We start from the raw sequence: 26320 nt of genomic DNA on the forward strand, positions 1-26320 counted from the left end.
CAAAGACAACTCCAATAGGAAGTAATCTGTGACCACTCTGTCTCTGTCTCTGTCATCTCCTTTCTCTATTTATCTTTGTCTGTCTCTGTGCTAATGTAGTCTCTCTGCCCCTCCTCTCTCCTCTTCTTCCCATCCCTCCCCACTCTCCCTTCAATCTACTTTTGCTTGTGAGAAAAACACTATGTAATTTTCTTTAAAAATTAACTCTACCCTACAAAATATGTCTAAAATATTCAAGAGGGGAAAAAGTTTCTTTATTAGAACTGTTTCTTCCAGCATAATCGAGTTAATGAGTACCTCCTTATAATTTAATGCAAAGTAATTTTCACACTGGTGGTGAGCTTCAAAGATAGGTGAATAGATAACTAATAGCATGATTCCCCCTGGCAACTAAGGTAAACTTCAGTCCTGATTGGGCAAAAACAGTCAAGAAGAGGATAGAATTAACTACAAACAGCCACATTTGTCACCAGTGCTCTTTGGAGCAACAAGAAGAGAAAAAAGGCAATAATGAGTGTTGAAAGAGGGTGGGATGGGTTGTGAACCTAAAGTTAGTTGCAGAAGGTTTTTGTGTTCATTTTTTTGTTTGACTATGAAATTTGGTCTGAACTGAGCTGGAAAAGCTACAAGGCAGGAGTGACATCCAATTTTAATAAAATCAGTGGCGAGCAAAAATCATTTTCAGTGTGTTTGAAGAGAGAGTCTGCTCAGTTCATGGGCTGCTGGAGCAAGCCATCACATGGAGGTAAGTCTACTGCTGCTTATTAGCCCTGAAAGCCAGAGACCAAGGCAAGAGTACACCCAACCCAGGAAGACTGCTGACATAGGATGTATTCAAAGAAATCTGCAACCTAGTCAGTCTTTAAAGCCTGTGGACACTTTCTACTTAATGCCATGTTAATTTGTCCATTTTCTCCATTCCCATTGCCTTCATCCAAACCTTTATCACGTCTCACCTGAACTATTACAATATCTGCCTATCTTGTTTCCACACTGGCCAGAAGTGCTCTACCTACCACCCAAATCTAGTCATGCCGTTCCCTGCTTAAATCTCTTCAAAGGGATAGGAATACTTATCATAGCATAGGGATATGTGATGCAAACTCTCTAGTATTGAATACAAGGCCCTTCATGATCTCACTCTGCTTCCCCTCACCAGCCAGCCACATCGCTCACCTCTCCCCTCACTTACCCCACTAGGCACCCTATTATTAGACTTTCTGAACAACCTGCCATTCCACTAATTTGTGTGTCATGCTCTCCCCCTTTTCTAGGTTAATGACTTTGCCTGGAAATTCTCTTTCCCTCTCTAATCCTCTTCCGACTGACACATGCCCTTCCAGATCCTGGTAAGGCACTATCCCTGCCTTCCCTGACCACTGTCACTATCAAAGTCTTGGCCAATCGCTCTTACTATGTATTTTCCAAATACTCAACACATATCTCTATTTTAGTGCCTATTACCTTGCTTGACAATGGTTTACTCCTGTATCTCTCTGTCTTTACCATAGGCTCCTAGAGGACAGAGACTGTGTCTTAGTTCTTGTGGCACCTAAACTCTTAGCATGGGGCCTGGCACATAATAGGCACTCAGCAAATGTTTGTTAATAAATAAGTGAAATGAGATTGCTAAGTAAAAATGAATTATATACAAGGTTGAAAGTAAGAAGGGAATAGACCTATCCCCAGACAATGCATTTATTTAAGTCTTTCTTCAAATAGAATTTTCTCCTAATTTTAATATACAACTGGGGAGTTAATGTCATCAATATTTGTGAAATTTCATACTTTCAATAGGAAAAAATAGCACATGTGCACAAACAGCAGCTATAAGTGAAACATGAATGGTAATAAGATGAAGTGCTTTGGGAGAACAGAGAGGTGGGGTGAGATATTGCTATTGTGCATGATGGCACAGAGTCATGAGGACTCATGTAGCAGTTAGGAATTATTTGCCCTGACTCTCTGCCTTTATCTCACATGGTGTCCATCCTGCACTAGACTGGTGGCTAAAACACTGAATTTCTGGAGACTCAGCCCTGGCCATAAAGGTAGAAGAGGATCTTATTTTGTCCACTGCTGTCCACACTCCTTGTTTGCCCCAGTGTCTAGTTTCTGACCATGCCAGTTTGGTCTTTTCTTCCTGGCCCCATGCTGACCTGGAAGAGACACTCTGTGCTTGTCTTCTTGGAATCTCCTAGGATTTAGGTTTATCAAGCCCTCCCTACTGGATGTATTGGGGGACCCCTGAGATCCTACATGTGCATCAAATTGGCTCTCTGAAGCAGGGGATAGGGAAGAAAGTGGGCCTTAAAGGACAGTGGGAGCTGAATAGGCAGAAGTGGAGGATGGGCATAAGCCATTTAAGGAGTGGGTCAGGATGAGTAACACGTCAGTGGGAGATTGCAGCAGAGTGCATGGCAAGGAGGGCAGTGCTGGGAGCAGAAGAAGATGCTTGGGTGGATGCTCACACTGAAGACACTGGATGGGGAAAATAGGAGTCAGCACGCAGGACAGCTACAGGAGAATCTGAAAGAACACCATAATGAGGGTCAAACAAGAAACCAAACCAAGGCCAACCCAACTCAGGGTCAGAGCCCAAGAAGAGGTTACAGACAGACTTCAAACCAAGTTCTTCCTGCAGGTTCAGACCTTGGTGCATGGCCAGGGTCAGGGACTGGGGGCCATAATATGCTAATCTTCATAGGCTATTTTAGTGCTTTGACAGGGACAACGAAGAGACAAACACCGAGGGATGAGTGGTTGCCCACAGGTTGGGTGGTTGTTCTGGGAGTCCTGAGACTGCCCCTACAGGTGCATAGACAAACCTGCATGCACACTCAAGTCTTCTGGACCTGAGTCTAACATCTGAAAACAGATTGGGAGGGCAGTGGCTACAATGCTAAATGCTAAATAGCTTGAGTTGGAAAAAGCTATTGGCTTGGGCAATCTGGAAGACAATGAATAAAAGAGTAATGAGCCATGTTATGGAGGTCAGAAAATAACCATACTCCCTTGGCAAGTGCGGCTGTGGAGGAAGACAAGAACTAGGACATAGTGAGAGGGATAAGCTGAGGTTTTATGCTGTTATTTTAATAGGTATAGTTGGTTTGTAAAAAGGCTACTTAAGATAGATGATATGGGTCTATTTCTGGCCATATACTCCCAAGAAAGGAGCCTAGCCTTCCCAGGATCTCAGCCCACATCGTGCAGCTCAATGCCAGCAGGATGAAGGGATTTCCTGGGACTATCATCTGGAAACTGGGCCCTTGGATCTGCAGGAGCCTGCAAAGGCAGCAGGGTCTCTCTTTGTGTCCTTTGAACTATTGTCAACATCTCCCAAAACTTAACAGAAATGTGATTAGGCTGTGCAAGGCTGATGATTCAATGGCAGATTTCTTTGCTTTTGGCTGGAAGTACAGCAACTCGGTGTGGCAACATGAGCTATCTCCCGCTGATCTGAAGCTCTGATTGCCAGTTATAGATGTCTTTGATGAATAAAAAATGGGAAAGTGAATTAATTATTACTCATGAAATGCAGATTGTTTGGTAGACAAATATCTTTCAAACCTTGAGGCCCATTGTGGAGGATAATGAAAGTAACCCTTGGCAATGAGAAGGTTGAAGTTCGTGGATCTAGGGGAGGCCTGGAAAACCCAATTCCATAATCAGTGATAGCCTCTTTGTTTCTCTGTCCTACTGTTTCTTTGTCTCCATGCTTGTCTGTCCGTCTGTCTCTCTCTCTCTGGGTTTCTTCCAGCCTTTCTGCCTTCCTGACTCAGGTTTGTAGCTTTCTCTGCTTGTGCCTTTCTCATTTTGTTCCCATCTTTGGCCTCCCTGATTCTAGGCAGGTCTCTTTCTTTGGTTTTTGTCTCCTCTCTAACTCTGTCTCGGTTTCTCAGGATTCCTGACTATTGGCATCTCTCATGGTCCCACATCTTCTGGTTTCCCTGGTGTCATTTATCCTATGGTCTCTCTCTCTCTCTCTCTCTCTCTCTCTCTCTCTCTCTCTCTATCTCTCTGTCTCTCCTCCCTTCTTGGCCTGCTAGTGGTTTCTATGACGTTTTCTGCCTCTTTCCTGCCATCAAAGCCTCCCTGGTTCAGCGTCTTGCTGTCTAAAGGTGTTGTCATAGTGTCTGGGGAGATTCTTGTGAGTGGGGTATCTTCCCTCCTGCCCCTTACTCCACTAGACAGGAATTTCCATGAAGCAAAGGCTTTGTCTTGCTCACTTCTGTCACTTCCGTGCCTGCAACAGCGCCTGCCACATAGAGGGGCTGGATAAAGCCCTGCTAACTGGCAGGCTCCATGTCTCTTGGGGCCTCTGCTCTTTTTTTTATTTGCCTACTAGGTCTCCATGACTCTCAAGCCTCTCTCATGGCCTCTGTCTCTGTCTTGTCTGTCCTGGGCTTTTTCTCTGTCTCTTATGGTATCTCCTTCTCCCTAAATCTTGACTGTGTCTCTGTCTCACTGGCATCTCCCTCGTGGTCTCCACGTCTCTCCTGTCTCAGCAGCATGGACAGGCCAGACCCAGGGCAGAAACCAGGCCACTCCTGCCAGGCCTTGTGGCACGCACAGCCTCCTGCTGGGCCTCTCTCCAGGATCCTCTAACGGAAACAACTAAAAGAGAAGATGTGTTTGCTTGGAAGCAAACAGCATCAGCCCTCCAGGCAGCAAAGGCTGCCTCTGAGTTAATTCGTCCCCTTTTCTCCAGCCCAGTTGCTTTGACCAGTCAAGGGCTTTGAAGAGCCGCTCGGGCAGCAACTGCAGCAGACTCATCCCTGGCTGCATGGAGGTGTGGGGGCCACTTTTTCAGCAAGTTCCCACCCTGTGTGCCCTGGATCACAGACAGATGGAGCTGCTCCTGGAACTAGCAGCCGTCTCTCCTGACTGATGACTGCCTTGGCTTCAGTTAAGCATACTTCGGGGGTCCAAAGCCCTGAGGAGGGTCAGCCCTGGAGGAATAAAACTTAGGATCTGAGCGTCTATGCTATCAAGGCTAAGAGTGTGAGATTTAGAGTCACATAAACTGGGTTAAAGTCCTAATCCAACCACTGACTTTATGCCTCAGTTTCACACCTATAAAGTGGGAATAGTAGCCATTATCTTGTAGGGTGGATAGTGAATTCAGTGTGATAATACATGAAAAGCACAATGCCTGGACTAAGGTGAACACTCAGTAAATGGCAGCTATTGGAGAAGGAAGGCAGTGGGTATACACAGGAGCTCTTCTGCTGAAGAAGAAAGGCACGGGTGCTAACTCTGTGACATCTGTTGAGTATTTTGAGCAGCAATGCATCTAGAGTTAAAGGGTTCCAGAAGGGACAAGAGTTCCGTTTGGCCATCTGGTCCAGCCCCTTGCCTTCAGCAGATGACTTTGCAAACCACCCGGGGCAGATGGTGGGTGTTCTCTTCTGGAAGTTCTCCAGGGGCAGACACCCCCAGCTCCCCTCCCTCACTGGTTTCTAGCTTTCCTTCCTTTACAGTCAAGATGGGCTCCCTTATGTTCCATTTCAAAGCTTCTTGTCTTCACACAGGCCTGTTGGCTATGGTACATACTTCACAGGCCTGGAGAAGAGCCCCTGTGGGTCAGCCTTTAAGGGAGGCCATGCAAAGTGTATGTTCCCCAGGCTGCAGCTGCAATTTCTGAGGGGAGCCTTCACAGCCTCCCATTTCAGCAAATTGCAGGAAGTCAAAGATGACACGTAGTCTGCAGTGCAGTGCAGAGCCAAATACTCACTTGAAAATATCTCCGCCTTTTCCAATTTCCTGGAAATTGACAAGTGTTTCCAGGACTTAGCTTTTGCAGCCGGGCCTGACTGGGCCCTACCTTTCTCTCCACAACCCCTGCTAAACCTGTGAAGTCCCCACCTCCACCCACTGAGCCAGCTTACACGGTGGTTCTTCACCACCCCTGGGTCCACCTCTCTTGCCTCTTTGCTGTGGTCCTGTGCATCCTGGCACCTGCAGATGCTGGCAGAATGGGAAGAGGGGTTTGAGTGTGACTTGCTTCCCCTCTCTGCTACAGATGACTCACCACCTGGCTTAGCTTTTCTCTTCCCAACGTTACATAATCCTGACTCCAGGATTAAAAATACTCCACTGAATACCCCGTCCATCTGTCATATTCTCTCTCTCTCTCTTCATATATATATGTATATATGATCTTATTTTAAAAATACTCTGGAAAGAGCACTTCCATCGTTCATTTACATCATATTAGAGATGGATTTCCGAGTCAGCACTGGCTTCCTCCAGAACAGCAGTCCTGGAGGAGCGAGATCTCCCCAAGCCTCCAGGATTGCAGTCTGTTTTGTGCCTTCACTCCCTAATAGGTTTGCCTTATTTAAAGGACCTATCTTCAGAGCTGCCAAGGACTTTCTCAGAGCAGCTCCTTCGTCCCTCCGACAGCCTGGGCTGGCATTTATTCTGGGGGTTGGGTGTGGGGTGGTCCTCACCAGCATGGGAGTAAGAGGAGGTGGTGAACTGGGTCCTCTGGCCTAATTCAGGGCCCTGAGTCTAATCTCCAGGATGGGGACCCCTGAGTTCTGCTTTGCCCCCACCTCTCATGACTCTGCCTACCTTGTCTCCATGTATTAGGAATCATCCCTCAATTGATGGAGGGAAAGTGAAAGGGCTTATATCTGTTTTCCTTTTTGTGATACAACCTGAGTGACACCTAGAGCTAGAAGTGACCAACACCCAAGATCCAGCCTCACTCGTTCATTCACTCCCTCATTCATTCTACACATCCTTGTTGGCGGTTTACTGTGTGCTGGGTGGATCAGACAAGCAGTGCCTTCCAAGAGGGTGCAGCTGAGGTAGGGGAGAAAGATCATGTACACCAGATAATTTAGAGTCATGGGACATGGGTTCGAGTCCAGTCTCTGCCAGATGCCAGTTATGTGTTAGTCATTGGAGCTCAGAGCCTCAGTGGTCTCATCTGTGCAATGGGCACTCCTGGAGCTGGTACAGCACTAATGCGAGTGAAAGTGCAGTGACACTGGGCAGAAACGTTTTTGTCTTGTTTTTTTTGTTTTTTGTTTTTGTTTTGTTTTGAGACGGAGTCTCGCTCTGTCGCCCAGGCTGGAGTGCAGTAGCGCGATCTTGGCTCACTGCAAGCTCCGCCTCCCAGGTTTACGCCATTCTCCTGCCTCAGCCTCCCGAGTAGCTGGGACTACAGGCGCCCGCCACCTCGACCGGCTAGACACTGGGCAGAAATGTATCATTTGGTGTGCAAATGCTTTCAAAGCCCGAGGTTCCTGTTGAAAAAAAGGAAATCAGCATATCAAAGAGATGTCTGCCCCTTCATGTTTATTGCAGCACTATTCACAATAGCCAAGATATGGAATCAATCCAAGTGCCCAACAGCAGATGGGTGGATAAAGAAAATGTGGTACGTATACACAATGGAATATTATTCAGGCATAAAGAAGAAGGAAATCCTTCCATATGCAGCAACATGGGTGGAAATGGGGGACATTATGTTAGGTAAGATAAGTAAGGAACAGAAAGTTAAACGCTGGATGTTCTCACTCATAGGTGGAAGCTAAAAGAAAGTTGATCTCATAGAAGTAAAAAGCAGAACAGAGGTTACTGGAGGCTGGGAAGAGGAGGAGGGAAGAAGGATAGGGAGAGTTTTTTTTTTTTTTTTTTTTGAGAAGGAGTCTCGCTTTGTCGCCCAGGCTGGAGTGCAGTGGCGCAGTCTCGGCTCACTGCAAGCTCCGCCTCCTGGGTTCACGCCATTCTCCTGCCTCAGCCTCCCCAGCAGCTCTGACTACAGGCACCCGCCACCATGCCTGGTTAATTTTTTTGTATGTTTTTAGTAGAGACGGGGTTTCACTGTGTTAGCCAGGAGGGTCCTGATCTCCTGACCTCGTGATCTGCCCGCCTCGGCCTCCCAAAGTGCTGGGATTACAGGTGTGAGCCACCGCGCCTGGCCAGATAGGGAGAGATTTTTTAAGGACACAAAACTACAGCGAGGTGGTAGAGTAAGTTCTAGTGCTCTACAGCACTGTAGGATGACTATAGTTAACAATAACATACAGTTTTCAATAGCTAGAAGGAGGCTATCGAATGTTCCCAACACAAAGAGATGATACATGCTGAGAAAATGAATATGATAATTACCCTGATCTGATTACAATACATTGTATTTATCGAAACATCACTATGTACCCCATAAGTATAATTGTTATGCATCAATTAGAAAAATAAATTTTAAAAGTTGCAAGAAAAAAAAATGCCTGTGGAAGCTGCCTCCCTTATGATCCCTGCCTCCAGCCTCGACTCCTTCCATCCACCTTTTGCAGAAATCACCAGAGTGTTCAATTCACAGCTTAGACTGATCTCTCTCCACTGGCCACAGCATCTGTTTTAAACTTCTCCAAATGACGCTTGAGGCCTTCCTCCCCTGCACCTTCTCCCACCCGTCCAGCTGGACCAAAGGCCTGGATGAACAGACAGTGCCTTTCAGCTCTGTGTGCCCAGGGTCCAGTGACTTTCACTCTCTGGGTCTCAATTTCCTCATCTGTAAAATGGGATAAGCAGCAATATACGCCCAAAGGGTACAAATGAGTGAATTCATGAAAAGCACTTAGAACAACACCCGGCACGCACGCGACAGTCAGCTGGGTTTGTTATTAGTTGAGCTGTGCAGTTTACCCTCGGTGCCTTTGACAATGCCGTTTTCCATGCCTGGAACTCTGTTCCCGCTCCCTTTCCCTCCACCCAGCAAACTCCCACTCCCTTCAAAATGTTTTCTAAAAGGTAACTCCTGCGTGAAACTTGCCCCTGTTTCTGGTCTTTTGTGGCAGACATTCTGGCTTCTGATTCCCAGGCCTGTGCCCTTCTCCAGGCCCCACTTCCTCTAGAATGTGTGCACGCCTCAGGCTCTCAGCATCTTGTCCTCCATAGCTACTCACTGAGCCCTTGTCAGTTACCAGGCACCACCCCACCTCCCACACCTTCCCAACACTCTAATGCTTACTAAGGTAGAATTTGTGAACCAATAGTCATGTACTTTTTGGCAAACCTGAGTTGAGCTGTGTTTTCTTCACATCTAATGCACACCACTGGGTTCTGTGAGCACTTACTATGCCCTAAGTGATGGATCCCAATTATCCCAAGAGAGATCATGCTCATTGCATGGGTGAGGAAAGTGAAGGCGGAATGAACTGACTAGTCTCCTGCTCCCCACCCCTCTGAGGAGCTGACATTGGCTTATGTTGGCTTCAGAATCAGGTATAGGCCTCCTGCCTGCCTGATCCTGGCCTCCTGTCCTTTGTGTGCCCAGACTTGCCTTCTATATCCCTGTCCCAAACTGGAAGGCTGGCAGGAACTCTGCCCGGCTCAATGGCCTGGGCTGGACAGGTAGGAGAGGGCTGGCCTAGCCCCTGTCACTCCCTCTTGACCTAAGCCACACATCTCTCTCTCCAATAATGTGCCCCGCAGTAGGACCTAGCACGCAGGTGAATCTGAGGAGGTCATTGAGCACAGGCACTCCTGCTGTACTGACGTGACCTGAGCGCACCCCAGCTGCCACGCAGGACTGGCCTCAGTTCAGCAGAGAGGTCTGGCAGGAAAGCAGGAGGGGAAGAAAATTGCTTTTTTGCTGCCCCAACTGCAATTGCCTCCAGGCTGTTATAACATCAATAAAATATCAGTGCCTGTGAGCAGGAGACGGGCCTTGTGCCCCTGGGAAACGCCCCGGCTCTGGTATTGGGGACTGTTCTGTGATTGTTATTCCATTGGATGGAACGGCTTTTAGGACAGTTTGGCAGTGGAAGGCGTCCCACATGCCCACTCCCCAGCACGTGAGCTCGCTGCCTTTTCTTCTCCTTCCAGCAGCCTCCCTCCTCCTCTCCCTCCTCCTGTCCTCTCTGCCACCAAAGTCATCAGAAGTCCTGTTTGAAGCTCAGCCTTGTTTATGCCATTTATCCTGGGGTGGAACGATCATTGCTGATGGTCCAGTGTGCTCACAGATTCACACTCACAAGCTCACCACTCAGGCACGCAGGGGCACACACACTCCCCTGAGCACACACAGCGGCAGTCACACACAAGGAGGCGGCCTGCCTTCTGCTCACCTTCTGGAACTCACAGTTTCTCTCACACCCTTGCTCATATAGACCACTCCCAACCTACCATGGAATTTCAGACTCTCTCTCTCTCTCTGCTGGAGATGAAAGGGATTTGGCAGCAACATCTCTTTGTCTCTGACTTTTCCTCCATCAGCCTCTCTGGCTTGCTCCCTGTTGCTCGCAGAATCTGCACACACAGACACACAGAACATGAGGGCAGACACCGCACTCCCTCCCTCTCGCAGATGCGTGGGCCTCAGCTGCAGAGTTCTGACCTGCAGGGTAGGCTGGAGTGCCAGGGGTGGGGTGGGGCAGTGAGGGATTCCAGGAGGTGGTCCAAACCAGAAACCTGGCAGAGGGCTTTGGTTTTAGGACATCTAACAACACACATACAGACAAAATAACTAAAACAGATACAATAGCTTCCACATGTAGGGGAGACACAGTGTGGTTCTGAGCATAGACTCTCAAGCACCCTCCCTTGGTTTGGATATGTGGCTCTGCCTCTTATCAGCCATGTAGCTTTGGGCAAGTTATGTAACTTCTCTGTGCCTGGTTTCACTGTCTATGAAATGGGAGAATATCTGCACCCATCTCATAGGATGGTTATGAATTAAAGAAGTTACCACATGTGAAATGCTTAGAATATTAGATGTGTTCCCTACCTTGATGGTACTATGTGCCCAGCACTGGGATAAGTACTATATATGTATCAACCCATTTAATGTTCCCATTAACCCTGTAAACAGTGATTTCCCATAGAAATGACCTGCTAGAGGCCGCATGGCTAATAAGGGTGGAGCTGGAGTTGGAATTTAAGTCATTGAATCATAAGCTGCAAATTATATTGTTCCCCCATCCATGACAGCTCTCCTTTCCAGAGGCAGAGCCTGGGGTAAGGGGACAGAACAGCCACAGAAGCCTGGTAAGAGCTAAGACCCCTCCAGGGATCAAGGTGGGAATCATAGGCAGATGTAAGGCTGGGAACCAAGGCAGACGCCCAACGGCATTGACTGGCCAATAACAAAGTAGAAGGAAGGCTTGGGTCACTTGGGGTGGGGGCAATGGGAGGGCTCTGGTCTAGGGATGACCAATGGGGATGGGATAGAAGGATTCTGGGTTAGTGATAGTGAAGGCTCCTGGGGCCAGCTGTGGGCTGCCAGGCTGGGTCAGGATGGCATGGAGAGAGACTTGGGGCAGCCCACAGGAGTCCCAGGCATGGCATAGTCCTGCTACTCCTTCTTCTGGGGACAAGGTTGGGACCTGGGTGGGCACGAACCTGCAGGGGCAGAATGAAACACTTGCACAGCCAGGTGAAGGACAAGGGACCCAGATGCACACTGGTATTGCCGGAGCCTGTCCAAATGTAGTACCATTGAATGCCCACCGGAACCCACCTGCTGGGAAATCTCATTTCTGTTTGCAGAAGCAGAAATTGAGGCTTTGGGGCCAGGTGAGGTTGCTTAGGCCTGTAATCCCAGCACTTTCAGAGGCTGAGGTGAGTGGATCACCTGAGGTCAGGAGTTCGAGACCAGCCTGACCAACATGGTGAAATCCTATCACTACTAAAAATACAAAAATTAGCTGGGCGTGGTGGCTGAAGCCTGTAGTCCCAGCTACTTGGGAGACTGAGGCATGAGAATTGCTTGAACCCGGGAGATGGAGGTTGTAGTGACCCAAGATTGTGCCACTACACTCCAGCCTAAGTGACAGGGTGAAAGTTCGTCTCAAAAAGAAGGAGAGAGAGAGAGAGAAAGGAAGGAAGGAAGGAAGGAANTCACACCTGTAAACCCAGCAACTTAGGCAAGCCAAGGCAGGTGGATCACGAGATCAGGAGTTCGAGACCAGCCTGGTCAACATGGTGAAATCCCATCTCTACTAAAAATACAAAAATTAGCCTGCTGTGGTGGGGGCGCCTATAATCCCAGCTACTCCAGAGACTGAGACAAGAGAACCGCTTAAACCTGGGAGGCAGAGGTTGCAATGAGCTGAGATTGCACCACTGTACTCCAGTCTGGGTGACAGAGCAAGACTCTGTCTTGGGGAAAGAAGGAAAAAAGGAAGGAAGAAAGAAAGGAAGGAGAAGGAAGGAGAAGGAAGAAGGAAGAAGGAAGGAAGGGGAAGGAAGGGGAAGGAAGGGGGGAAGAAAGAAAGAAAGGAATTGAGGCTTTGGGAGTTTATGCTTGCCTATGAGTGCCCAATGGCTATAACTGGGTTCCTAGAACCTCTACCTAGGATAGGACTAGGGGCAAGACTTGATAGCAGGTGAGTGGGGGGCAGCAATGGCTGAGAAGTTTCCAGGCAGGAGAAGCAGAGGCACAGGGGCAGGGAGCAGGCACAACAGTTCATAAGTGGAGGTCAAGAAGTCACGAAGTCCACTTTTGGCACAGCACACCCTTGTTCCGTGATGTGGAATTTGCAATGTGGGACTGGAACAGAATAAAGGCGGTTTTGTGTTTGGCAAATGAGCACACAATTCATTTCCTAGGATGGGCACATTTTTTTCTTTTGTTGTCTTTCAACAGTAAGCATTGAACACATCCCTCCCCCAAGTTGCAGGAAAAGCCAAGTTCCACAGGGCATGGAGGGGGAAAGGAAGTGGGTGAGGAACTGGCAGGAGGGCTGTGTGTCACTTGTTTCAGCTGTTGGGTATAGAACGCAAGTTTGCGTGGATTAATATTTGTGCTAATCAGCATTTTTCCCAATTACCATTTTTGCGTGGAAAAGTAGGACTTACAGGGTGGCAGTGCTCCATGCTGGCCAGAGAGGGAAGTGGATCTCTTGGGTCTTCAGCTCTGCATAAGTAGGTGGTGGGCATGGGGGCTGCTGGAATGCAAGGGTGGTGCTAGTGCCCAGGGTGATGACGTCTAGGCAGAAGATATCACTCTGTGATGCTGGCAGAATGATCTCTACAGAGCCATGCTATATAGATGTCCTCTAACTGTACAGGGAAGGTACTGTTAGTCAGTTCTGTATATGTGGCACACTGGGGACCTGATAAATGCCAAGTACTGTACTGGGTGCTTCAACCCCTGTCCTGTGGGACTTGCAGACTAGGAGGGGAGACAGCTCACAGCACCAATAACCTATAATTTCCATCAAGCAGAAAGATGGGTGTAATCCCAGCACTTTGGGAGGCCGAGACGGGTGGATCACGAGGTCAGGAGATCGAGACCATCCTGGCTAACATGGTGAAACCCCGTCTCTACTAAAATACAAAAAACTAGCCGGGCGAGGTGGCGGGCGCCTGTAGTCCCAGCTACTTCGGAGGCTGAGGCAGGAGAATGGCGTAAACCCAGGAGGCGGAGCTTGCAGTGAGCTGAGGTCCGGCCACTGCACTCCAGCCTGGGCGACAGAGCAAGACTCCGTCTCAAAAAAAAAAAAAAGAAAGATGGGAACCGTGGCAGCATTGGGCGGGTGTGTAGCTCCACACCCAGGGTTCAGGCTGTAAGTTCCTTGGGGGCAGAAACCATGCCCTTCTTGCTCCCACTGGACCCTAGCACCTATCATAACCTTTGCATATTGTAAAGGTCAGTAAATATGTATTGAATTAATGAAGGAATGAATGAGTAGTATTAAGCTGAGACCTAAAATATGAGGAGCTAGCTAGGTAAGGGGAATGGAAACAGTGCTCCAGGCAGAGAAAACTGCGTGTGCGGAGGCTGGGAGGCTAGGAATAGAACATTAGTTCAAAGGACTCAGTGTTGTTTTGTCATCCTAGAGAATTGAACATGGGTATGGGGTGGGACAGGAGGGGAGGAGGAGCAGGAGGTTCCAGAGGTAGACTAAGGTTGGGTGATGATGGGTCTTGTGACCTTGTTCAGGCAATGAGAAATGAGAAAAGTGTGAGGGATGCACTTGAGTCCCCTGATGTGGGGGTGGATTGGAGTGCGGCAGGCTGAGGACATGGAGACCACTCATGGTGCGGGGGGCTGTGGCAGTACCCGAGAAGGGAGAGAATGGTAGTCTGCCCGGGGTGGGGGCAGGGAGATGGAGACAAAGGACGAAAGGGATGGGAGGTAGACTGGATGCGGGGATGAAAGAGGAGGTCGAGTCATGGGGACTCCAAGTTTCTAATCTGGACCATTGGACAGAATGTGGAGTCTTTTCCTGAAACAGAAAAATGAAAGCAAAGTGAGAGGCCAGGAGGAGGCATGGGGAGCAAGTTTGTTGAGTGAGTCAGACACAAATTTATCTGGACCGAGGATCCAACAAAGATGTGGTTGTACTCTGGTCTCCTCACAGTCCTTCTCTCCAGTTTCTTCTTCATCTGCCAGAGGGATCTCTCTAAAGCACAGATCTGACCATGTCATCCCTTGTCAAAACCCATCAGTGACTCCCTAGTTTTCTACCATGAAATCTAAAATCCATCATGGCCTCTAAGATCTTGCATGATGTGGCCAAGCTCACCACTCAAGCCTTCATCTTAGGCCCTTTCCCCGTGCTCAGTACGTGGCAGCCACATGGGCCTGATTCCATTGCCCCTTACCCCAACCCCCTCCCTGCCTCAGAGTCCTAGCAGGTGCTGTTCCCTCTGCTTTTCCTGCTTCCCCTTTCCCCTTCCTTACCTGGCCAACTCCAGCTTATTCTTTAGGTCTTGACTTTAAAGTCACATAATTAGGGAAGCCTTCCTTTACTCCCAGACCAGGTTAGGTCCCTCCAGTAGAGCTCCATGTCCTTCCTCTCCTCCTCAATTTTGAAAACTATAGTTAACCCAGTATTTGCAGAACTTCACATCCCTGCACCCCCCACCCCTGCCACAGACTCCAGCTCCAGAGGGCAGCAACTGCATCTGTTTTATTCACCCCTGTAGTTTCAGTGCTTCTTGCAGGGCCTGGCACTTATGAGTGCTCAACGAGTGTTGGTTCATGAATGAATGTAATACGAAATATATTTTGGATTGTTTGTATCACAATGGCTGTTTAGCAACAGCTAATTTCCAACATTAGTGAAGTCAACTGAGACCAAAATAGCAGAAGCATTCCACTTTAAATATAACCCTCTTTGGAGATGACACTCGAGCCTATGTCCCCAGCTGAGAATCTTTCCTAACTTCTAATCCATATCTTCTGCTGGTCCCTGGACATCTGTACCTGGATGTCTGTGTTGAAAAATGCAGCAAAACACTTTTCTGGCTTTCATGTTTTGTATTTCAAGCCCAAACCTGGGCTGAGCCTGGTCTCCTCGGGTCCCCTGATCCCTCCCAGGAATGGCAAATTAGTGACCTTGCACCAACAGGTCCTCCTTCCAGTCTCTTCCATGGACTCTCATTTGGAAGGTGGGATGCGTGGCGTAAGACACAGATATGCCAAAGGGCAGGGAGTATCCACGAGCCCTGTGGACTCCTTGTGGAATTCGTTGGCATTCCATGAAAGGGTTTGAGGTCTGGGCCATCAGGCCAAAGCCTGATGTGCAGAGGCTGCAGCTAAGAGGACAAACGGGTCAGCAGTCAGAGGCAGACACTGAACAGAAATGCAAAGGCACGGGCTGAAAGTGCATTCATTTATTTCTTTATTATTTATGATCCTGGCTTCATCCAAGACAGATGCGAGGTCACTTCCTACAAAAACACTAGTAAAAGTCCACAGGGAGATTCAAGTAGATAGTACGGAGATCAGCAACGAGAGAGATGAAGGGGGAGAAGACGGCACCAGGCATGAAAGTGACATCTCCTATTTGAACTGTGCCTTGTGGTTGGCCAGTCTCAGTCATGACAACCGTTGCCTCATTTAATCCCTGTAGGCTCCTCTTTATACAGATGGCCAGAGAGCCACAGTCAGTTGCTCAAAGCCACACTGCTGGCCAGTGGCAGGGAGTGGTAACTGTAGCCCATGGAGCAGGGTAGGATGGGGCTTTCCCAGGAGTGTCCTCTCCTCTCCATTTTCTTGATATTCCCCCAACCCCAAGCCCTGGCTGCAGGCCCTTAACCCCATCTCAGTCTTGCAGAAATATCTTGCATCTTTGTCCACCCCAAATGCCCCATACAGTAGGACCAGATTCATCTCCCCGAGCATAGGACTGTGACCCCACAGGCTGGTTCGGAAACCCCCAACAGCTCTCTACCACTAGCAGAAGAACACACACTCCCTACACCAGCACACAAGGTTCTCTCTGCTCAGGCCTGACCTGGTGGAACAGCTCAGGTCCTGTTCCTCTTCCTTTACCACCAGATAGCAGCCACAGTGGGATCTCACCCCATTGCAAATCCATGCTGTACTTATCCACCTCTTGTACCTTTTCACTTGGACAGGAAATATAGCAAAGTGGTCAGGCACATCGAGCCTGCAGCCAGTCTGCCTGTGTTCAAGTTCCAGCCTTGCTACTTTAGCCGTGCAGCCTTGGACAAGTTCCTTCCCCTTGCTACTTCTCGGCCTCCTCATCTGTCAAGTGGCCTGCCTTGTAGCTGCCTCTCTCATAGGATAGTGGTGAGGATTAAATGAGAAGGTAACATATGGGAAGAGCCTAGGGCAGTGCCTGGCCCCCGTAAGTTCTGCTTGCCTGAACTTTTCTTATTCCTCACCCCACTTTCCAGATTTGGGAGCCTCCAACTGCCACCCCACACAACAAACATAGAACATTCCAGTCGGGACCTCCTCCTGCTTCCATGGCCTCCTCTGCTTGCAGCGATCATTCCAACTGCATCCTTCCCACAGTCTGAGTGTTCTTTTGAGTCATAGGACAGGGCCTTTGATCACGAGGGCATTTCTGTCTTTCTGAGAATGTCTTGGATCCCTAGCGAGACACTGAACTCCCAGGGCAGGGACTCTCTTATCTCTCTCTCAGAGACGCATAGCAGGTGCTTTGTAAACACTTGTTAGTTGTATATTTTGTATCATTTGCCCCTTCTGCCCTGGTAAATCACTCTGCTCCTCTTAAAACGGAGATTCTACAGCCTGGGGGTTGAGACATCAGACAATCTCTTAAAGGCACTGTCATATATACACTGGTATGAGCCAGACGCTACCATAGAGGAAGGTGAAAGCTGAATGAGAGCAGGCTGCCAGCAAGGAGTCAGATGGCAGGAGAGCAGGCTCCCAAGCCCAAAGCTGGGGTAGGGCATCTCAGCCAGAGGTGAGAGTGGACATGGGAATGGGGGGCTGGGAGCTGGACCCAGAGGAAGGCACAGAGCCATGGCTGGGGAAGGAGGACGTGAGGTGGTCATCTCTTATTGTTCCCATCTTTTTTCTTGCTTCTCTCATACTGGGCATCCCACTCTTTTTTAGATCTCTCTCTCTCTCTCTCTCTCTCTCCTCTCTCTCTCTCTCTCGCTCTCTCTCTCTCTCTCTTTCATTAAGTTAGACCTCAATTGCAGGCCTGCCACTCACTAGTTGCTGACCTTGGAAAAGCATCTAACATCTCCAGCGTCACCTGTAGAGGGACTAAGATGTGCTCTTCATGTTATTCTGGTGGAAAATATGATATAAAGCATGGGTTCCTGAACCTATCTGGGCAGGGAAATATCCCAGGGATCAGCTCTGAAGGAAGGTGCCAGGCCCCACTTAGTCCAACAAAACCAAATTTCCATGGCAAGGAGTTCAAGAATCTGTAGTTTAAAAAAAAAAAAAAAAAATCCACAGGTATTCTAATGCCACTGGCCCAAAGACAATGTTTGAAAACCACTGGGCACAGTGCTCGCTCCTGTAATCCCAGCACTTTGGGAGGCTGAGGCTGGAGGATTACTTGAGCCCAGGAGTTCGAGACCAGCCTGGGTAACGTGATGAAACCCCATCTCTACAAATGATACAAAAATTAGCCGGGTGTGGTGGCACGTGCTTGTAGTACCAGCTACTTGGGAGGCTGAGGTGGGAGGATCACTTGAGCCTGGGCAGTTTGAGGCTGCAATGAGTGAAGATCATGCAACAGCACTCAAGCCTGGACGATAGAGAGAGACCCTGTCTCAAAAAAAAAAAAAAAGAAAGAAAGAAAGAAAGAACTAAAAAATACAAAAAACTAGCCGGGTGAGGTGGCAGGCGCCTGTAGTCCCAGCTACTCGGGAGGCTGAGGCAGGAGAATGGCATAAACCCGGGAGGCGGAGCTTGCAGTGAGCTGAGATCCGGCCACTGCACTCCAGCCTGGGCAACAGAGCGACACTCCGTCTCAAAACAAAACAAAAAAAAAAGAAAGAAAGAAAGAAAAAAGAAAGAAAATCACTTAAGAAATATGTCAAAGTAAGCTCTTAACCAAGGTTGATATCATTTTTTCTTTCCTTTTTTCCTTCCTCTTCATTCATTAATTAATAGACAGGGTCTCCATGCTTAATTAATGAAAAGTTCCCAATTATTTAATCGTTTGGAAGAATCACTGTGTGACTGCCATTAAGGGCGCCTGCTCCACTGGGGCAGGAGGACAGTGACACCTGGCAAGGCCCTCCAAAGACTCTTCTCCCCACAAGGGGTGAGCATCCAGGTGTCCTGGGGTTTAGGAAACAAGAGCATCTTGAAACAATGTTTTCCTCTTTTCAGGAATTTAAGCCTTCTTGCCACAATTTGTTTTGACATTATGTATTTGTTCAGCAAACTAATTCACTCTACAAGCACTGAGCATACCTTATGCACCAGGCTGAGTGAGGCACTGGGGACTCAGAGATTACAAACCAGACGACACACACTCAGTCCCGGCCTCACAGTCTAGTGGGGGAGGCAGAACCCTGTGAAGGATTCATTGAAGTGAAAGTGCATGATCCTGCTGAAACAGGGGAGAAGCCAGGCCTTGTGGGATCACAGAGGAGGGGAGTTTGGACTGGGCCTGGAGCCCTTTTGGACTGTCTCACAGAGTGGGCAATGTTTGAGTGGACGCATAGCACAGTGGTGGCAAGTATGGCTGCTGGAGCCAGGATGACTGGCTTCAAATTCCAGCATCTCCATTCACTGGCTGTGCATCACAAAGCAAGTCTCTCAACCTCTCTGTTCCTGCATTTCCTCCTCTGTAAAATAGGGATAAAATCATCATGAGTATTAGATGAATTTACCTATATAAAACACTTAGAGCAGTGTCTAGAACATAGAAAAAATTTAAAGCATATACATGTATATATATAAAGTATATATATTAAAAAGCATATATGTATGTATACGTACACATATATGCTATTATTATTTTTTATTTTGAGAATGTATGAGAGCCTGCCACGCAGGGAAAAGAAAGGCATTCTGGGCAGGAGAAAATCAGGTGGAAAGGGACTGAGGTGAGAAAGAACAAGAGGTGGTGAGTAGTTCAGTGTGACTGATGGCAGGCTACATCCGGAAACAAGCACAAAGGCATCTTATTGGATGGTACGAAAAGGGTTTCCCTCCTAGTTCTTGTCCATGTTATCACTTACTGTGAGCCACTTGAGCACAAATTAACCTGACATGATAGCGATCTGAATGCAGATCACTCCATTTGGTAAGACTGGTCACTTTCTGACCAGTAACCTGAGTCTCTCCCTTAGCTCCCACCACAGAGAAGCACCCCACCCCAGCCCCAGAAGGACTTTATATTGGACAGACCTTTTTCACACCATCATCTCATCTAAGCCAGTCAAGTAGGCTCTAGGTCAGCCTACCTGGTGTGAATCCGAGTGACAAGTGGGCATTTGCTCTGCTTTTGGCTGTATAGACCTTCTGGACACCCTCTTATCCTTGGACATCTTCCAGGCCCATGTGTTCTGTGTCCTCAGGGAGAACCCAGAACTCTCATGGTCCCAGCCACCTTTGCAGCCCAGTTGTTGGAGATGACCTAGGTTTTACCAGGCAGGCTCACTTGTTGGGACTGTCTCTAGGAATGGGAAAATTGGGAAAGAAGGTTCCCTTGGAATGCATTTTGCTTTTGAATGGGACAGTCAAGCCTGCTGGCTCTGGTGGGTGGCAAGGCTACAAAGTGGAATTCCTGAGGGCGAAGTGGCATCAGGGCTGGAGCCAAGAGCAGTGGCACAAAAGGCCACTTCCCAGTGGAGAGGTGGCTTCCTCACCAGGCCCACTCTGTGCTATGGTTTTGGAAGCTCAGAATCAAGCTGGTTCCCCCGACCACTCATCAGTCTCTCAATGATTTTTTTTTTTCTGCTTAAACATCTACAGTCAGCTTCTGTTGATTGGAACTAAAGGCCCTCTTGAAATGCAGCTCTGCCACCTACCAGCTCTGTGTCCTTGGGCAAGTTACTCAACCCTCCTGTGCCTCAGACCTCTCCTTTTTAAATGAGACAATAACATTAACTACCTTGTAGGCTTGTTATAAAGATTCAACGAGACACTTCACACATTCCCTAGCACTTGAATTAAGCCGCAATAAATATTAGGTATTTTCACTAAATCTGAGAAGAATAAGGAAAATACTCTTAGCTAAAGAGGCACAGAGAAGTGAAGTGACTTACTTGAAAGCCATAAAGTGAGCAAGAGGAAGGTCTTTGGCCTCCAAATCCCAGATTCTTTCTATTCTCCTGCAGCTGCCTCGTCATGTGCATATATGTGTGTGTGCATGCACGTCCTTTATTGCATAAAGCCACTGTATTATGTGTGCTGTCAGATATTCTATTAAAAAGCAAAGTGGAAAAAACAGTGAGCAGCAGTCTTCCTCTGCCTGTGCTTCTACTGATTACAAAATTAAATTAAGCTTTGTGGCTTGCTGCTGCTGTTTGATGGGGAATACAATGAATTGCTCTTTGCTTCCCTGCAAGAAGTCCCAGAGAACAGTGCTGGGGAGCTCAGGCCAAGACAGTATTTCTTCCTCCCAATGCCCGGGGGGCAGAGCCTTCCTCTCTCCAGAAATGTTAAGCCCCTGAATTGGGTTGCCTTTTTATTAGGTTAATAAAACACCAGGCCCATCAAGTCTCAGGCTCGTAAAGGTCAGTGAGTCACGTCTGAGTGCAGGGGAGAGGAAGTGGGGCAGCAGCCTGCTCCCTAGAGCCGGTGGGAGGGAAGAAGCTCTCCCTCTGGGCCAGCACTGACTCTGGAATTAAGACCAAAGATGCATTCAGGATGGTGAAGGCAAGATGGACAGGAATCCCCATATGCCCCTCTGACCTCATAGGCCTCAGCCACACAGGGTTCCCAGGGAAGGGTCAGGACAGGAGACAGCTGAGGGAAGTCAGAGCTCACAGGAGAATAGGCTCTGAATCTGAAAGGCAGTAAGAAGGCAGGCAGATGAGTAGGAGAGTTAAACCAGAGCATCAGCAATCAGAGAGACTTAGGTGTTACGTAGCATGGTGGATAGGGGCAGGGTCTTGGAGTCACTGAGTTTTAGGTTCAAAGCCTATCTCTGCATCTGCTTTTGCCCTCCTTTGATTTGTTCTTGCTGATTTGGTTACTCATGGCTATGTAACAAACCACCTCAAAATGTAGTGGTTTAAAACAACAGTTGTTTTTCTCTCAAGAGTCTGTGGGTTGACCGGGCTCAGCTGGTTGGTTCTTCTGCTCCACGTAGGGTTGACTGGTTTGGAGTCATCTGATGCTCCTAGCTGGCCATTGGTGCTGGCTGGAAGTTGGAAACTCAGTTAGAGCTACTGCCAGAATAGCCTCAGTTCTCTACATGTCTCTCCATGTAGCTTTGGGCTTCATACAGCTGGGCAGCCAAGTGTCAATGGGAGGCATCCCAAACTTTGGGCACTATTGTCCAAAGTGGTGAACGTGGAAGCCGCAGATCTCTGAAGGTTCAGTTGTGAAAATTGCACAGCGTCACCTCTGCTGCATTCTGTTGGTCAAAATAGATCATGGGCCAGATTCCAGGGGAAAGGAACTAGATTCTGCCTATTGATGGGGGAAGCAGCCAAATACTATTCTCCATCTTTCATTTATTCCCCCTCCCAACCCACACAGTGATCTCCTTAACATGTAGATAGGATCGTATCACTGTGCTCTTCTCCCTCACTGACTTCCCTTTGTCCTTGTGCTAAATTCCAAACTCCTTTGTCCTAGTGGCCTCCAGGGCTCTGACCCTTGCCTGACTCTGTAGACCTCATTGCATGCTACTCACCACCTTGTTTGCTGTACCCCAGCCCCACTGGCCTCCCTGCAGTTACTCTGTCATGCCAAGCTCTTCCCACCTCAGGGCCTTTACATTTTCTGTTCATTCTACCTGGAGTGGCCAGTTCATGCTTGAATAGCTCTTTCTCATTCTTCAGGTGTCAGAAATGATACCATGTGACCTCCTTTTTCATTTAGTTAGTCAGCAAATATTTATTGTGTGCCTTCTATGTGCTAAGCACCAATCTATGTTCCATTAAAAGCAGACCTCTTATTGTTCTCTACTTTAGCAGCCTCCCTCATTTTTGCTTTAATTAAAGCATGCCATGATCTTGTTTTATTTATTTTCCTGTTCAGTGTCTATATTCCTCGCCAAAATGAAGGCAAAATCTGTGAGGCTCACCATGGTTTCCCTAAGCACAGAGTGCAACACAGAAGATGTGCTTGACATGTGAGGGTTGAATGAGTGAATGCCTCTTACCTAGTCTTGTGACCCTGGCCAGGTGACTTGACCTCTCTCAATCTCATTTCTCTATTTGTAATGTGGAGTCCTAGAGTCTGTACCTCATAGGACTGTTGTGAGGATGAAGATAAGAGAATGCAAATAAAACATCATTTGGCTTATAGCAAGTCCTCAACAAAATATTCCCTAATACTGTTACAATTATCATGATTTCTTATTAAAGCAAGATTTGGTCTCTGCTGTGGGAAATGCTAGACTGTGAGTTCCATGAGAGTGGGGAACCATGCTGGTTGCTTCTTAGACATGTCTTAACCCCCTAACAGTGTGTGGTGCTCAGTTAATATTTATTAAACAAATGAATACCGAATGGTCCGTGTTGGCTCTGTCTTCTGTCCTACAGCATGAAGTACTTCTGGCCAACGTCTTGCATCATTCCCTCATATTGGTTAATGTCTAAAGTAGTTCAAACTGTAGAAAAGTCCTCCGGCAGACAGATGCTCTCTCTCCTGTGTGGTTGTCGGGTTGCTGCGTGGCTTAGCCAATACATCATTGAACCTTCAGAAGGAGGGGTTGGGAAGGGGCTGTGTGTTTTTTATCTTGTTCACAGTTGTCAGAAAAAGGACAATAATCATCATTTACTGGGTGCTTACTGTGTGCCAAGTATTGTCACTGCTTTTTTTTTTTTTTTTTAGATGGGGTCTCACTCTGCCCTCCAGGCTGGAGGGCAGTGGCACAATCTTGGCTCACTGCAGCCTTGAACTCCTAAGCAATCTTCCTGCCTCAGCCTATTGAGGAGCTGGGACTACAGGCATGAGTCATTGTGTCCAGCCTTGTCACTGTTTTGTGTATATCGTTTAATTAGGCCCATAAGCTATCGTCCTGATTGAGGCTCAGAGAGGTTAAGTCACTTGCCAGAGGTCCAACAGTTAGAATCTGCTCAATCCTCTCATCTGCTGTATTATACCACATTCCTAGTCCCTGGTCTGGTCCTCCTGAAGCACCCCCACAGTCTCTGTAAACACCTCTATCATCACCCTTTGCCTGTTGCCATAGGGTGGGATCAGCTTTGTGGGCCTATAATCTGTGTAGTCACACACAGAGTCCCACACTCAGAAGGTCCTCATGTATGGTTTAATGCTCTGCTGTGGCCATCATGAAATTCTTAAATATTTTTGAATAAGGGACCCCACAGTTTCATTTTGCACTATGCCAACTCTTCCTCCACCAGGACTGGTCCTCTGGGTGAAATGGCCCAGGCAGGTACTCCTGCCCACCTCCACAGGCCCACCTGGTTTGCTGCTGGTCCTCGGAGGTGACAGAGATGTTGTCCACCCAGAGAGAAGGAGATGCTGAACCTGAAAACCCTCATACATTCCTCTGACCTGGCCCAGCCAGAGGCTTGCTCTCCTTGGCTGGCATGCCAGCCTCAGGCTCTAAGACTGCTACCTCCTCCTCCGCGGCGTGTGTAAATGTTAAGTGCTGCAGAGGGCAAACACATTCAGGAAGCCCAGGCTGCCTTTCCATTTACCTTTTCCTCCGGTCAGAGATCAGCGAGCCCAGGAGACTAGATGCAAATCTCAGCCACACCAAGGAGGGAAGCCTGGGGCGCCCCAGAGGCTTTGACAGCAGGGAGGAGGATCAGGAGACAGACTTCATCCTTTTGGAAGCAGAAGGGAACCCTGCCAGGGCTGAATCTGCGAGAGGATGAGGTTTGGGGCCAGCTCTTCAATCCAGGGACCCTTTACCAAATTCTACAGAGCACCTACAAATAAGGTGTCTTTTTACTGGGGGCCAGGACAATTTCTCCCATATGCACAGGGCTCATGCTTTCTCGGGTGAGTTCAGCTGGGCTTCACCAGCATCCTTCAGGGTTGTCACATTCCACTGGGTGGAGGGAGAAACTGAGGCTCCAAGGGTTGGAAGTGACTTCTTCAATGCTCTTTGTATCTTACCATGGGCAGCCGTCCATGGATGATGATACAGCTGGGGAGAAAGAATTCAGATAAATGCCTGATAATTGATGATTTGGGTTAATCAAGTGGCCTGACTCAGTACCACCCTGTGGTTTTAGGACATAAATATTCTAGAATGCTCCTCTAGAGTTGGGGAGGCTGTTGGGAGGGCTGGAGGAGAGAACATAATGGATGGGAAAGTACCTCGTGAACTGTAAGCGCTTTACACATAGGAGGATGTGTTATTCTTGAGAACAGCCAGTTCCCAGCAAACAACATTTCAAAGGTCAGTGTGCAAGGAAAGTCTTTCTTTCTGAATCTTCACCTCCTGTGCCCTCCCTGAGTATCTCCCTCTGTCCACCTCTGGTGAAAAATGTGCATCTTTTTCACATTTGGTGCCTCCCTCTCCAGCAGCATCTTTTGGTCTTTCTTTCTATCTTTTCCACCTGTCTCTGTCATCTCTTTTTGGATTCTGCCTCTTCCCTGGCTGTCTCGGATCAGTCCCGTCTGCTTCTCTGTCGATCTGCCCTCAGGCCCCTCACAATCCTTTCCCCCATTTCCCCTGCCAGGTGCTGTTTCCAAGGCCACACATCAGTGTTTCTCGTCCTTGAGTGATTTATAGACCTGGCTCAGCCCAGGCAGTGCTGAGTGGAGCCTGTGCTGTTTGGGGAACTGGTTCCTGCAAGGCAAGCTCTGCCCTCCAGCCCCAGGCAACAATCTCTGGGCATGTCCAGTTGTTTCTATTTTCTTCTGCTGGTTTGGGCCCCACTCTGGTGCCACCTGTACCCCTGCCCTGTGGTCTCCGTACTCACAGACAGGCCCCTGAGCAGGCTCTGAGCTGCACCCTCCCTCTTGCCCCTTCTGCCCCTGGTTTGTCTCTCTGGGCCTCTGATGCCGCTCCTGGCTCTGCCTCCACATGACTCTCTTTTAACTAAGTTTCTCTCTCTCTCTCTCTCTCTCCCCTCCCCCCACCTCTTATGCCACTATTTCTCTCTAACTGTGCCTCTATCTCAGTCTGTGCCTCTTTGTATTTGTTTCTGTCCTTCCCCCATTTAGCATACAGCATTTCAGTGATGCCAGAGGCTGAAAGTTGGTGAATGTGGAAGCTGCAGATCTCTGAGTATCCAGTTGTGAAAATTACGCAGCATCGCCTCTGCTTCATTCCATTGGTCAAAATAGATCAAGAGTCAGATTCCAGGGGAAAGAAAATAAATTCTGCTTATTGATGGAAGAAGCAGCTAAGAAGTAGTGTCCATTTTTAATTTAACAACCCTCCAGCCTGTTCTCCAAGCCAGATTACCCTCAGACATCTGGGGCCTGACCTGGGACCACACTGCCCCCACCCCGGCCCCTCCTTGTCTTTCATGTCACATCGAGGAAGTTTCCTGAACTCCCAGTGACACTGCTGTCAGGGCCTGACTTACCACGAAAGCATGAATAATTAAAAGCTGTATCTGAGGCTTGTTCCGATTTAAGCTGTATTAGTGTTGCCAACTGTCCTGACCCATTTAATATTCATGCCATTCTTGGCTCTTTTAAAGAGAGGGAAGTTTGCTACCTGATTTAAATTGCACCTGTCAGTTTCGATTAAAGATCAGGTTGACCACAGTTGCAGGGAAATTAAATGAACATTCTCTTAAGCAATATCATAGAATTTAATGTAGCAATTAATATCTATTGCAATGTGCTGCCGTCACAAGCTGCTTGAAATGTAATGTAAGGCTCATGGGGGATGAGGCCGGCAGTGTCCCAGAGTCTTGAGTCTTCAGAAATGGGTCCCTAAACGGGCCTAGTATTTAACTGACTTCTTTCTTCGACAGGAGCAGAAAACACAGATAACAGCTGTTGTTCCTTAAGGCTTGGGGTAGATCATGCAGCCTTTCATCCAGT

The sequence above is a fragment of the Rhinopithecus bieti genome, unplaced genomic scaffold (genome assembly GCF_001698545.2).
Source record: "Rhinopithecus bieti isolate Rb0 unplaced genomic scaffold, ASM169854v2 scaffold_22548, whole genome shotgun sequence".
Lineage (NCBI taxonomy): Eukaryota > Metazoa > Chordata > Mammalia > Primates > Cercopithecidae > Rhinopithecus > Rhinopithecus bieti.